The 11,569-nt window shown below is 36.8% G+C and overlaps 1 pseudogene; it reads left to right on the top strand.

The window, feature by feature from the left end:
• Nucleotides 1-42: 42 nt before the first annotated feature.
• On the top strand, nucleotides 43-10,037 carry LOC119193577 (annotated as a pseudogene).
• The last annotated feature ends 1,532 nt before the right edge of the window (nucleotides 10,038-11,569 follow it).

Raw genomic sequence — 11,569 nt, 5'->3', positions numbered from 1 at the left:
CTAATTGGTATTTATTAATGAATTTTTATTTGTTTCAGAATTTTAATAGTGGATTGGGACGTACACCACGGTCAGGCGACACAGCAGATGTTTTACGATGACCCAAGGTTAGTGGCGTTTTATTCAACTTAATCATGTTTAAATTGTTTCGATAAATAAGTCAGAGAGTCGCAATAACAAAACAAACTCTTTTGAAACGTTTAACGTCACAAAATTTAAAACTGAGATAAAAAGAAAATATGCATCTACGTGAAAAGCAAAAATAATCTCTATTCTCAGAGTGGTATACTTCTCAATCCATCGCTACGAGCACGGCACGTTCTGGCCGAATCTGCGCCAGTCGGACTTCCACTACACCGGCAGCGGACTCGGCAAGGGGTATAACTTCAACGTACCTCTCAACCGCACTGGGATGAAGGATGAGGACTATATAGCGATATGGCATCAACTCCTGATGCCCATGGCTTTCGAGGTATTTTTATGGCTGTAATAGGGGACCGGCCTGTGCTTGATTTTGTACATTATTATATATGTAATGGTTAATAATACGAATAAGAAGCACTCTGCGAAAACTGCATTAAAATTGGTTAAAAATGAGCGAGTAATTCATATTTAAAATATTGTAATATGTAGAAGTGGGCGCGATGTGGGGAATTCGCTTCATCTATTTCTTTAGCACGCGTCGTAATTCCCGATGACGTCATATGTGGGTATTTCGTCTCTTTTCTGTTTCTTGTTAATTACCCCTCCCACCGAAATTAAAAGACTTATAACTTGTTGATTTTTTACCGGATTTTAATAATTCCTTCTGTGTTATAATTTATGTAAATATTTGATAATAGTAATGAACAAAAATGAGTCCGGTACCCTATTGAAGGATGAATTTATGTTGTGACGTGTCGTTGGTTTTAGGCTCTTTTGACTGCACTCATTATACTGACTTAATACTATACATGACTTATATACTGACTACACACACTACAATAGAACCATGTCCAATGTGGTTCCCCATCTCTCGCCAGTCGATTTAATTATGTCGGCTGGTTAAAACCGGAAAAGGAGGAGTGTAATGAAAATAGTCTTCAAGTTAATGAGTTATAAGTAAATATTAACTAACAGCCAGACACAAAATAAATATTAGCCTTAAAAGATAAGTGTTTCATTATACAGAATATTCTAGAAAAAAGATAATATTAACCAGTAGAAAAGTTTTATATTATATTCTTAAAAATTTTACTTTACCTATAACATTATAAAAGACTGAATTTATAAAAATATATTGTCATTAATGTAACATTTTCTTTTAAAAATCTAGTATCAACCGGAGCTGATTATAATATCGGCCGGATACGACGCGGCGATCGGCTGTCCCGAGGTACTTGCATCTCTTTCTTACTCACACAAAGTTGTATGTCTGTCTCTTTCAGTTCTCACCGCAACTTATAATAATATCGGCCGGGTACGACTCCGCGTTAGGAGACGAGAAGGTTCGATTTTGAGTTATGAGTGATGTGTATGTCTGGGTTTTTATCTAAGATACTCAGCAACCATACTTAACCATTGCATGCTTGACGTGTTAGTCAGCTAACATGACAGTTACGCGTGTCACGGGAAAATAACCTTAGATGCCGTTCAAGTATTTACGTAATTACGTAACGCAATGTTTGAAGATTTTTGACCCCAATGTAACGCGCCGTAACGTTTTCCTGTATGCCCCCCTCCCTCCAAAAGTTACGTAACTCTAAAGTAAGTAACATTTTTTTGTGTAATATTCACAATTATAATGACCATGAAGGTTGCAGTCTTCGAAACGTCGGGAGAAAATAATAATATAAAAAACCGCGATAAAATCCGTTAAATAGTTTTTATTTCAATTCACAATTATTTTACGCAAAATACCGGATAGTCGCAAAAATACGTTTATTGTTTTAAAATATAAAAATCAATATTATAATAATAAATAATAAGCGGCGATAGCCTAGTTGGGTGTGGAACGGACTGCCAAGACGAATGTCCGCAGGTTCAAATCCCAAGGGCACACACCTCTGACTTTTCTAAAATCATGTGTGTATTCTTTGTGAATTTATCCGTCGCTTTAACGGTGAAGGAAAACATCGTGAGGAAACCTGCACATCTGAGAAGTTCTCTCTAGGAATTTCGAAGGTGTGTGAAGTCTACCAATCCGCACTAGGCCAGCGTGGTGGACTAAGGTCTAATCCCTCTCAGTAGTAGAGGAGGCCCGTGCTCAGCAGTGGGCAAGTATATAATACAGGGCTGATATTATTATTATTATAAATAATAAGGTTATTTTCCCGAGACACGTAACTGCTATGTTAGCCGGCTAACATGGCAAGCATACATGGGTATAGTTGTGGTTTATAACTTGATATCATGGCTCCTAAGTAAATTATCATATCTGAAAAGTTGCGATATTTTTACGTTTCATTGCTAGTTAGTAAGTAAATATTTTTAATGAAGATTTTTTCGTTTATTTACTTTTGAATTAAATGGGTTTGGTTGTAGATAACAAAACGCTAAAAACTGAATATCGCTATTTTTCCAGATACGACAGTTTACTTAGGATCCATCGATGTGGCATGTTGAGCGACACAAAACTTCTGGATCGATTGTGAAGAAGCTTTCAAACTACATGTTGCTTGCATTTTCCCGAAGACTATTCCTTGTAAAGGGTGTTCATAAAAAGATTTATCGAATCGTCAATCTATGAAAACATGAAAAATACATTTAGTTTTTTTAAGTTTTCTGACATCAAAAATTCATAACTGCATTCAATTTGCGCTAAGCATACGGCAAACTAAAGCTTACATCAGTCTGAGACCCTTCTGTCGCTATCAATGATCATTGTTGTCTTCACTGCGGGATCGATAAAATGGAACAGTTTATTTTGGACTAAATTACTAATAAATAATTCATTGGTTATAATTTAAATTGACAGTGAAAACCGGTTATAGCGACATTAAATGGATCACCGAATCTAGACGCTATATCCGATAGTCGTTACATACCATACGCTTTTTATATACATTTATTTAAATACAACTTACTATTTCGTCGTTATAACCGATGCGTCGCTATAACCGGAGTCGTTATAACCGGGTTTCCTCAGTAATACCGTATTAACACGGCCCGCCTTAACTGACATGATACGGGGTGATAATGCGACGTTTGTAGGGCGAGATGGAAGTGTCGCCGGCGTGCTACGCGTCGCTGCTGCACATGCTGCAGGCGGCGTGCGCGGCGGTGTGCGTGGTGCTGGAGGGCGGGTACTGCGCGGCGTCGCTGGCGGAGGGCGCGGCGCTCACGCTGCGCTCGCTGCTCGGACACGCGCCGCCCAGGATGCTCCACATCGGAGAGCCCAGTGATGAGTGAGTCGCTGCGAGTTAGTAACTAGCTTTTGCTCGCGGTTCCGCCTGCGTGAAGTTTTTTTTCTGACTTGATATGTATCGTTATGTTATGACCGAGTTACACAAGATTATTATAAATTGTAGCCTATGTGTTACAATATTACTGTAAAGTTTCATACAAATACGATCAGTAGCTTTTTTCGTGAAAGAGGAACAAACATACATACATATATCCTCACAAACTTTCGCATTTAGAATTTTAGTAGGATAATAGCAACCCTGTATTATATACTGTCCCACTGCTGGGCACGGGCCTCTTCTACTACTGAGAGGGATTAGGCCTTAGTTCATCACGTTGGCCTAGTGCGGATTAGTAGATTTTACACACCATCAAAATTCTTATAGAGAATTTCTCTAGTATATAGGTTTCATCACGATGTTTTCCTTCATTGTTAAAGGAAGCGATAATTCACAAGGAATACATATGTAATTTTAGAAAAATCACAAGTAATAATATAATAAATAAATAAATAAATGAATAATATAATCTGGGATTTAAAGTAAATGTTAATTTAAAGTCATGTAAAAATAATACTGTTATAAAAAGTAAATGTAGTTATATAGTATGGCACACTGGTGTCTATCCTGGTGGAAAGTAATGGGTTAATATTTAATAACCACCCACCGCTCACATTCATTCTACAGTAAATGCTACTATTCTCTTGTAAAGTTACTTACCTATTAGATTTACTTGAAATAAGCAGAAACAACAAACAAGGCAAATTCACTTGTAGTAACTACTCATATTCATTTCCAAGTTCCTATACTATAGTTATAGTTCATACTTGAAGATCTAAATAAAAGTAAAGAATTTAAATTCACGTCTAGTTAGTTTACTTGCCAATACTTGTTTAGTTACCCAGATTAAAGCCGAAACAAAATGTATGAAAATGGACCTTGAGCTACCACCTTAAACAGTAATATTTACATCCTTCACAGAATCCGCGACACGATATTAAATTGTATATACGCACACAAAGACGTTTGGAGTTGCTACAACTACCAACCGACGTATACCACCCAAGGCGCGCCCAACGTGTGCGACGGACAGAAGCAGAAACACACTGTAACTGTGAAATGGGAGGGGATGAGACCAGGCCGGACCGGTTTGCTACCAGGAACTGTTACCCGCTGCAGGATAACGCTACCAAGTTGAGGATTGCTGAGAGGCTCAACTATTTGAAGTCGGGTGAGTAGTGGTGGTTATGATTAGGAGTGGGAGAGGGGGCGTCACTAAGCCCTACCAGTTTACTACCAGTGACTGGTTGCAGATTCACAAATAATTAAAAAATGTGCGTAGTATACTGTGATAATTTGACTAAGAGGAAATGTTGAGGAAGTTCAACAAAAAACTGGAGAGGGACCCTTCCTTTGAGGCCTCGTATGGCAGTAATGACATTTTTATTAATATTTTGAATAATTTAGAATCAAATGTATAATTAAAAAATTAAGCTAAATATTGTTACATAAACTTTTCGGACGACCGAATCCTCAACTACCCCTGTGATCATGAAGGTTGCAAAATTTTCAAGTAGTAAAACGAAACAAATATTAAATATAAAGTATTTTTATTTCAAAATTATGATTATTAAATCTTTTGATAATACAGTTATTTTGTTCCAGTGACGGATTTATCGATACCACAACACGCTGTCTGTTACTTTTATGACCAAGCTATGTTGAAGCACAAGAATATATGTGAACCGTGAGTTAAATAACTTTTATGATACGTAATGTAGATACAATTAGACACGTAGGTTTTTGGTTGATTAAGGTGCGTAATACACGCACCCAAAAAAAAAAAACATTTAATTTTTGTCATATTTTTGTTATATATAAAAAATACGCTGCACCTGATGGATAGTGAAATGGGGTCCAATAGAATGTTGACTGACGAGAGATGATTACCCCTCGGCAGTAGACTCAATTATGCCGGCCTGTTGGAACCGGATTTACACAGGCTGATCCTGGAACAAGACACCATTCGTGGGCCACTATAGCCAGTTTTAACACATTGTATACGGTGGTCGCAATGCGGGCGGATATAAAATATATTCTACCACCAGTATATAGGTAATTGCGATTATGTAAAGTAACGGCTAAGGAAAAGGATTTTGGTTCCCGATCTCCAAGCGAGGAGGGGGAATTGTGATCAGTGAGTTAATTACTTCAGGCAACGTTTTTTTCAATTATGTGTATTGTACAGAGGTCACGTGGAATGTCCGGAGCGTATAATGCGCATCCACGAGCGGCATCGCGACTACGGGCTGCTGGAGCGAGTGCATCACGTGACGGCTCGCCGCGCCACCGACGAGGAGATATTGGCGGTTCACACTAAGGAATATCTTGATCAGTACGTATCCGGCTCGAAGGACCAAATTTTTTAACATAGGGTTCAATTGAATGACAAGTGTACAGAAAGTAGTACTGTGTTTTTCTATCGTAGTTTTTTTTATAAAAATCACAAAAATATATGTGAAATATTGGTCATTGATATTTTCACACATTTACTACATAAGTTAGTTTCATTAAATTCAGCTATTAGTCATTTCACATTTATATCGATTTTACTTTTGTATTTTAGACTTGATTTATTTAATGTTTACAGACTGAAAGAACTATCGACGACAAAACTGAGAGATTTGAACAGTCAAAAGGACCTGTACGACTCGGTGTATTTCCATCCCGACTCGCTGGAGAGCGCCTCTGTCGCGATGGGATGCATTATAGAGGTACTAGATTAAAATATTTGAAATGTATTTATTTGGGTTTAAAATTCTCACTCATAAAAGACAAGATATCCACTTATAATTAGTGTTAGCAAATAAAATTACTTAAAATCTATGGTTAACTCAATCAATCCTTACGCGTGTTTAAAATAATTCTTCTCACACGAATTTTCTTTGCATTTGCATTAGGCATTGCTATTACTCATTCAAATCCCATTTACAAAAATAATGTTCCGTTTTACTACCCAGGCTACAACAGAAGTCCTGAGCGGTCGCAGCGGTGCGGGCGTGTGCGTGGTGCGGCCGCCCGGACACCACGCCTCCTGCGACGTGCCCAGCGGCTTCTGTCTGCTGGCGGGCGCCGCAGGGGGGGCGGTCGCGGCCAGGGGGGGGGCCAAGGTACTGCTGCTGGACTGGGACGTACATCACGGGAACGGGACGCAGCGACTCACGTATGACGATCCACAGGTAGGAAAAAATATTTTATACGTACACGCCTAAATGACCCCACTCTTGATAGATAGTGTTGAAAGATATGTTTATATCTATGACGGCCTGTTTGTAAAGACATCCCTAATATTTTGATACCTCTATAAAATCTGCCGGCATAGTTATGAATGTGTGTATTGTGTAATGAGGTTTTATCATGAACTTAAGGTACTTTGTGATATTTTTGATATATGTACCGATTTTCAGTTATTGATATTTATTTGCACTTGCGACTGAGTGCTGTACTTTGTCCATTGACATCGAGTTATCGACTTTTAGATATTATGAGCTATACACTTTTCAAACACGTAACATATAACAGCATCACAATATAGATTTTATTTAACCCTTAATTATTTGATGTATTTCCCAAGACCTATCTTTTATTTTATAATTATTGTACTTTTTTACAGATACTTTACATATCGATACATCGGTATGACCACGGGTCCTTCTTCCCGCATTCGAAAGAGGCTGACTATACTGCAGTTGGTGAGGGGAAAGGAGAGGGCTTCAATGTTAATATACCTTGGAATAAGGTGCGTACGAATTATCGATAAAAAATCGACAAATTTACACCTTTATAAAATACATAATGCATAGTTTTTTAAAATCTGCGACAATAGGAAAATTTATGTCTTCAGAGAAACAATTTGTTTGGTCTTCAAACATTTTTTGTTTCCTGAGACTGCATGTCATTCAAGTTCGCTTGTGTTAAGTGGTAATCCCGACAATCTAAATACAACTTTATATCTTAATGTTAGAACTATGTTGCATTGTGTTTATTTATAGCGTGGCATGGGCGACGCGGAGTACATGGCGGCGTTCACACAGATCGTGTTGCCGATAGCGTACGAGTACAACCCGGACCTGGTCATCGTGTCGGCTGGGTTCGACGCATGCGTTGGAGATCCGCTCGGAGGTATAGTACTTATTTAGATATAAATATACAATTATTTATTTAAATAAAATTAAGGGCTTTCATATATAGCGGTGGCTATTGAATTTTTTGTTTTATTAGTATGCGTAAATTATGTGCAAGATTCGATTATCGATATTATATGAATAGAATCGCAGACGAAAAGATAGATTAACGTCGATAATTTTTCTAAAAAGTGCCGAGAATTACTGGTAACAGTTTTAAATGTCCGCGATATTTTATTTTATATTGACTCATTGAATTATCAATGTATAATAGACGACCGACCGATCATTTTGTTGCATCAGCCTTAAAATTTATATTCTAAATTATATTGACCGAGATCTATGACAAAATATGAAATGAAAATATTATGTTTGTAAATGTAGGCGTATGCACGCTGTACACCGTTTCATAGTTTTATAATTTTTTAGTATTATTGTTTTTTCGTTAATTTTAGTTATTGCTAAATACTTTTATGTGGATTTTCCGCACTTTTACGGTGATGTGTATTAGCTTATATAATTAATCAGATTTTGTATAAAAAGACTTATTAAACAAATATATATTTAATAACAATATTATAAAAGAATGGACAATTGATACAAAAATAAAGCCCGAGTTTCTTTCTGCCCTTCTTCGGTAGTCATCGCTAGGTAGTTAGTGAAAGGCTGGTAGGTTAGCTAGGTTAGGGCTTTTATTGTCCTCACCGGTGAGGATCGCGACGCGTTTCTCCCTTATTGCTTTTTATTCAATACATATATACATCATTTTATTTCTTCTTCCCTGCCAGCCCGAGCTGGCTCTTTGTTTACTAGGTATATTTTTCATTTATTTTATTTCAATATAAATTGTCTTTATTTATATAAGCTAATCTAATTAAGTTTTAATTAAATGTTCTCATGTACTGATTCTTATCATAAGTGCAACCATGTTCGCCTACGGATGAATAAAGCATTTTTATTTTTTTATTTTTATAATTGCAGACCATAAAATTATCGAGCTATAAATATCTATATTTCTTATTTAAAATATGTTATCTTTTTAGGATGCAAGGTGACTCCAGAATGCTACGGCCGCATGACGCAATTACTACGAGGTTTAGCCGGAGGGCGGGTAGTCCTGTGCCTTGAAGGAGGCTACAATATAACCAGCATATCATACGCAATGGCCATGTGTACCAAAGCGCTTCTTGGAGACCCAATCACGCCCCACTACGAGCCAAAACAGACCTGCCATTGGTCGGCGGTCGAAACGATCAATGACGTCATAAACACCCACAAGAAGTATTGGAAAAGTCTCAAGTTTCAAGTAGCGTTGCCTTCAGAGGATGTATTGGACCCACCTCTACCGTCGAGGGGGTTAAATGACTACCAGACAGAGTTACCATCGCCGAAGAGCAGTCGATATTCTCTAGAGACAGATATGGCTAATCTAAGCATCGATAAATGTGAGGACGGCATACACTGCGGCACTGATGATGAAGACGATCAAAATGTAATGCAAACAAAAATAAAAAGAAGCTTTAAATTCAGGTAATGAGATCGAAATTTGCACGGGCTCGAATGTATCGATTAGTCAAGGGCTGTCAATTGATAAACAAGGCTCTAGCGATGCGAAACGAACGTTAGTCGATTATTTATCGGAGAATATGCAGTCGATAGTGGATGGGGAGATGTTCGCCGTGATACCGATGCCGTGGTGCCCGCATTTGGACTCGTTGTATGCGATACCGAATGGTGTTAAGTTCGAGCAAGGAATGAAGTGCGTGGACTGTGAACACACTGAAGAGAATTGGTGTGTCTGCATTGCTATATTGTAAGTATAATGCGACGATTTGTAGTTTTGAAAGCAATATAAATAACTGAATAAATTAAAAGTTAACATTGTCATGTCGATTATTTTATAGAAAAAAAATCATTTAATTTAAAATTTTATAATCATAGTTTCCCTTACAGCTGTTTATCGGTATCTGCTAAAATAAAAAAAAAACGATAAATTAGAAACCCATTATTTTAATATGCTTATCGATTCCTTCAACAATTTTATCGATAAATATCACACTTTGTCCGCAGACGGCGTGTGCGCGCAATATAAACGGTCACATGCAAGCCCACTACTCCACAACCAGGCATCCTCTAGTGTTGTCCCTCGTCGACCTGTCCGTGTGGTGCAACGAGTGCGACGCGTACGTCGACAACGCGCTTCTGTATGACGCGAAGAACAATGCCCATAGACACAAGTTCCAAGAGGACATGCCGTGGTGTTACGAATCGGACACTATTCATATGGAGTAGGGTGACCACATTTTCGAGAGGATATTTACAGCTGTGATCTTTATGCAGTAGGGTGACAAAGTTTCCGAGAATAAATTTACAGCTGTGACTTTTATCGTGTAGGGTAACAAAGTTTCAGAGAGGACATTTATATCCCCGGCTTTTATGGAGTAGGGTGGCGTTCTTTCCAAAAGGAAAAGTGTTACAGCCGTGACACGGTATATTTTGGAGTAGTGTAGTGACGTCACACCAAAATTTTCCGCAATGTTACAATTTGGTCATTGCGTGTAATATGTAGAATAATGTCGTCACTACATTAGTACTCTCTTTGTCAGACATTTCGATAAATCTGGTGATATTCGAAATCAAATTTATGAACATAGTTTTTGTGTGGTCAAGTTTTTATGACTATAATTTAATGGTAATTCGATGGGGTCAAATTATGGTGATACAGTTGAACTTTTTGAAGGGAATGGGAAAAAACTGGATTATAACAATGTAGTTAACTACTTAACTAATACACTGACAGCTTGCGTGGCAACTGCAATATTAAGATCAATAGTAATAATAAATAACATATCTGGAACGTAGACTAATACTAAATAGATACGCTTTTAAGATATTAATGCCCAATTTTGTCCTAATGGTGAGCGTTCATCAAATGGTGTATCGAAGTTATAATAAAAATGAAGGCAACACTAAAATAAGTCGTCACACTAAAAGAAAATAATCATACATTCGTCTTTATTTCAATATAGGGATGACAAGGACAAAACATTGATAAACTTTTGAAAATATCTCAAAACTTTGTATTAAACAAAAAGGTTATAATTAATACTATTTTCACTGGTTTCAGTTTTAGAAAATTCCTAGTGACCAACAATTATTAAAAGCATTTTAGCGTGACGTCATCGCTTCCGTTTGACACATTTGTCTTTTGAGGCTAAACTTCTGGGATAATTTAAAAGGAACGGAAATTGGGCGTTATTATTACCTAATTTTAGGGTCTAATATGATTCTGCAGCTAAGTAAGTAGTGTATTTGCTCATAGACTGGCCTATACCTGGCATAGATTATTAATACATTTATTGCATTTTATGAATGTTTATTTCTTTAATATAATCGTAGAACTACCTTACTTTTACTAAGAATGCAATAAAAGCAAATACTTTAAAAATAATTACAATCGTGAATACAAGATACATTGTGTCATTAACAATTAAAAAATAAAAAGTGAAAAATAAAATAACCAGTGTAAAATAGCATATTTTTTAGTTGCATTCTTATAGAAAATGACACGAGTAGATCACGCCATATTTCCGTAGTTTGTTATTTGAATACATTTTTGTAGATATATCCTGATTTTTCAGTACAAAAGATAAATAATTAGGAATTTTACTGTCATATAGTATTTTCTAGACGATCTGTAAATTATTTCCGAAATATTTAGTTTAGTTATAGCTCAGACAATAATTTAGTCACAGCACTCGGCAAAAATATCGAGTTCTAAAGAGAAAATCGGAAAGTCAATGAACAACCGTCACAGGAATAAGAGATTTATGTATCTCTTCGTAGTACCACGACAAGTACCACGCTTCGAAAACGTAAGCTAACTGACTATTTTTTCTAAGGTCCATGTGTCTTAGTATATACTATACTTTACATATCTGATTATAAGTATTTACATAGAAAGAGGAAAAATATTACGAATTCGACCATTCCAATTATGAT

This window comes from Manduca sexta, unplaced genomic scaffold (genome assembly GCF_014839805.1).
Source record: "Manduca sexta isolate Smith_Timp_Sample1 unplaced genomic scaffold, JHU_Msex_v1.0 HiC_scaffold_730, whole genome shotgun sequence".
NCBI lineage: Eukaryota > Metazoa > Arthropoda > Insecta > Lepidoptera > Sphingidae > Manduca > Manduca sexta.
Note: the sequence above shows the minus strand (reverse complement) of the source record. Positions and strands in the feature narration are given on the sequence as shown.